At 36.1% G+C, this 4,034-nt stretch overlaps 1 non-coding gene across 1 annotated transcript; it reads left to right on the forward strand.

Annotated features, from left to right (window-relative positions):
* The first annotated feature begins 3,117 nt into the window (after positions 1-3,117).
* On the forward strand, positions 3,118-3,281 carry LOC138829659 (U1 spliceosomal RNA). Its single transcript, XR_011372681.1, has one exon. It is a non-coding gene; the product is annotated as a U1 spliceosomal RNA (small nuclear RNA).
* The last annotated feature ends 753 nt before the right edge of the window (positions 3,282-4,034 follow it).

The raw sequence follows: 4,034 nt of genomic DNA on the forward strand, positions 1-4,034 counted from the left end.
ATGGTTTTTCTTTCTTGCTATTATTTCTAACATATTTATAAGATGATTTTTTTTGTTGCTTTGTAGGAAGGGAAAAAAATTTGTTTAAATAGGGATACAGGTTGACCCATTGCAACAATGGGATGTCATGTCAAAAACGAAATTTTCAACTTTGGTGCAAGGGAGGGGGGAGTAGATGGGAAGGGATGGTAAGGGGAAACAAAGGAGGAAGGAATAATGCTTGATAAGAAATATACTCATTATCTTGGTCATGTAATTGTAACCCCTCTGTACGGTATTTTCACAATAAAAAAAGTGAAAAAGAAAAATAAGAGAACAAAGAGGTAGAATCTTTAAGACATGATCGTGAGGAGAACTCTGCCCTCATAGACAGATGACCTCATTATGAAAATGATCTTGTTTCAAAACAAATACTGTCTTACTTTCTCATTCTCTCATTCATGCTTTTTTGCCTTTCTACCATCCTTCATGGGGAGACACAGCAAAAAGACCTCAGTTACATATGTAAACACCATGCTCTAGTGCTCTGTTTGACATTTCTTTGCGATGAGAATAACAAAGACAAGGTTGATTTTGAATAGAAGAGAAAAAGAACAGAATGTATTAATCAAAGATCAGGACACTGAACAAAATACCTGTGTACAATGAAAAATATCTGCTCTATCATTGCTTTAGAGGTCAGGGGAGTTTATAGATAAATAGTTTCTCCTAGATACTCTAATTTATCACTTGCTACTACTGCTTTCATGGATCTCTGGGTACACAGCACACCACGAGTGCAGTGACTGACTTAGAACTTTTCTAACACCTACTTTTAATTCATTAGGATTACAGTGAAAGAAAATCCCCACATATTTGTTTAAAAAAATGGTGCATAGCCTTACCTAATGACATGGGAGGCAGTGGTGGACCCCAGAATAATGTGTACACAGTCTTCTTATGATATACCCTGGAAACCTGTGGAAGTGGAAGATGGTGCAGAACAAAGAGGGAGATTTAAATGATAAAAAGAAATAGTGGAAAATAGACAATATTTTACAAAATAAGTTTATTACAAACTCAGTTATTCATAGAAAAAAGTCACTTAAGAACCTTCTTTAGTTCATTGCAAAAAAGCACTTAATATATGAGGTAAGATGAAATATACAAAAACTAGCACTAAATATACATTACCTAGAAAACATTGTCAGTTCTCATTCATCTGGCCAGTGTGGGATTTCTTTTATTTATTTATTTATTTATTTATTTTTGTCAGTCGAGGGACTAGGACTCTGTCTGACTTGAGCTCTTCAGATCAAGGTTAGTGCTCTACTACTTGAGCCACAGTACCATTTCTAGTTTTCTTAGTGGTTTATTGGAGATAAAAGTCCCATGAATTTTCCTGCCTGTGCTAGCTTTTAACTGCAATCCTCGGATATCATCCTCCTGAGGAGCTAGGATTACAGACGTGAGCCACTACCTCCTGGTTTAAGATTATTTTTCTTATCTGTCCCTGGAAGCAGCCATTTCAAAATTGTCTAACACTGCTGTAGCATTCTTGAAGTATAAATATTATGACAAGTAGAAATCAAAGAAGCTAATTGTACCTGTCAAGACAGTCAGTGACAATTATTTCAAGTTATTGCTTGGACATATATCATCACTATTCAAATGTGTTCTTAATTTGACAAGATTTGAGTACAGACCGATTTTCCAAGCTGACTTTTCTAGTGATGTGTGTCAGTAAGGCATGCTTTAGACAAAATCACTATACTGTATGGATTAAAATACAAAGTATCTTGTAAGTTTGGCTTTAGAACTCTAAGTCATTGACTGAACTAGCTCTGTCATTATTTTTATGATTCATAGGAATCATTCTAGACAATGAATCAGATTTTCTCCAGATAAGACACAGAATAAAGTATAACACTTGGGTACCGAAAAACAAAGTAATATCATTTTCACAATTACTTAACATTATTAGTGTTAGTCCTGAAAATTCAACTCATAAAATGTTAGTAATAGAACTACTTAGCAATTTTGTGATGATACAGAGATATTTAAACCTATATAGTTTTAAGTTGTTTACCACTCTGGGAAGTTTCCCATACTTGTTCTTTTTTAAATTAAAAGAAGATACTTGAAAACTTAAAAAAAAAAAAGTAAGGTGGATGCCAATGTCTCATCCTGTAATCATAAGCTGATAAGATCATGGTTGGAATCCAGTCGAAGAGGGAAAGCCAATGAGACCTTATCTCTAAATAACCACCAAAAAGACAGAACCGGACCTGTGGTTGAAGTGGCAGAGCACTAGGCTTGAGCACAAAAGGTCAGAGATAGTGTCCAGGGCCAAAGTTCAAGCCCTGAAAAAATATCCCCTCACCAAACACAAAATCATATCCAGTGCTGGGATTCAGCTTAGCAGCTTACCATGCATGAATTTTGCTCCCTAAAACAAGGAAAGGGAGGGATTGGGTGAGGGAAGAGAGAGGGAGGGAGAAAAGGAGAGGGAGACATAACTGCATATAGAAAAGTGGGTACCTCTGCATAATAAATGATATTCACTAGGGTACATGGTCACGCAAACATTTTCTGTAAAGGAAGAGTGTAACTACCTCCATGCCTTGGGAGCTACATGATATGCCGTAAGTATTCCATTCTTCTATGGCAGTGTCACAGGGGACACAGATATAATGAATTCATTAAAACTTTACTAACATTCACTGAAACTTGAATTCTATTTTTATTTGAAATATGGCTAGTGTAACTGTGTGTCTGAATTTTTAATTTTATGTAATTTTGCTTACTGTAGGTATTGTCACTTACAGCTTTGTGGCTGGCTAATCAGCTGAGTAGAACAAGTTTGGCCTCTGATGAAGTCTTAGAGAACCTCTAGTGTAATCCAGGAATACAAGCCATGTAAGTCACTCAGCTTTTTGGTAGTCACAGTAAGAAACATTAAAATAAGAAAATAAAAACTAAAATTAAAAACACCAAAGGAGCTTTAATCAAAATTCAGCAAAATTTATCTAGTATTTAAAGCTTAATCCTCAGATTTCAGCATTCTGAGTAGCTAGTATTACAAATGTGAACTACTCTCATGTGTTTGTTAGTTTTTAAAATACCAAGTCAGCATTGTTACTTACCTGGCAGGGGAGATGCCATGATCATGAAGATGGTTTTCCCAGGGAAATATTTATCTATCACATTCCAGATGTGATGACTCCTGTGATTTCCTCAAATGTGAGAAATTCGACTGCATAATTTGTGGTAGTGGAGGACTGTGTTAGTGTTCTACCCTGGATAACTAACTAGATAGATAGATAGATAGATAGATAGATAGATAGATAGATAGATAGATAGATAGATAGATAGAGAGAGAGATAGATAGATAGATAGATAGATAGATAGATAGATAGATAGATAGATAGATAGATAGATAGATAGATAGATAGATAGATAGATGATAGATAGATAGATAGATAGATAGATAGATAGATAGATAGATAGATAGATAGATAGATAGATAGCATTGTATTTTATATTGGCCTCATCTCCTTTCCTGCACTCAGCAGTCACTTGGTCCTAAGGACTACTGTAAAGGATGAGGTACTTCTAGGCCTACGTTGTAGTTGCTAGGAACTACAAGGAGTAGATAAATCAGCTAGAACTCACCATGAGAAAATAAATGAGGAAGTTGGGTGCAGGTGGCTTACACATGTAATCCTAACTACTCAAGAGGCTGAGATCTGAGGATTGCAGTTCAAAGCCAGCCCAGGTAGGAAAGCTCATGAGATTCTTATCCTAAGTTAACCACCAGAAAACCAGAAGTGTGCTCTGGCTCAAGTGGTAGAGCACTTCATTTGTCCTGAAGAGGTCAGGGACAGCACCTAGAGTTCAAGTCCCATGACTTACAAAAAATAAAAAGAAAGAAAGCAAATGGGTGACCAGAGCCAATGGCTCATACCTGTAATTCTAGCTAGTCAGAAGGCTGAGATCTGAGGATCAAGGTTCAACACGAGCCTGGGCAGGAAAATCTATGAGATTCTTATTCC

The sequence above is a fragment of the Dipodomys merriami genome, unplaced genomic scaffold (assembly GCF_024711535.1).
Source record: "Dipodomys merriami isolate MVZ:Mamm:240054 unplaced genomic scaffold, mDipMer1.0.p SCAF_1745, whole genome shotgun sequence".
Taxonomy (NCBI): Eukaryota; Metazoa; Chordata; class Mammalia; order Rodentia; family Heteromyidae; genus Dipodomys; species Dipodomys merriami.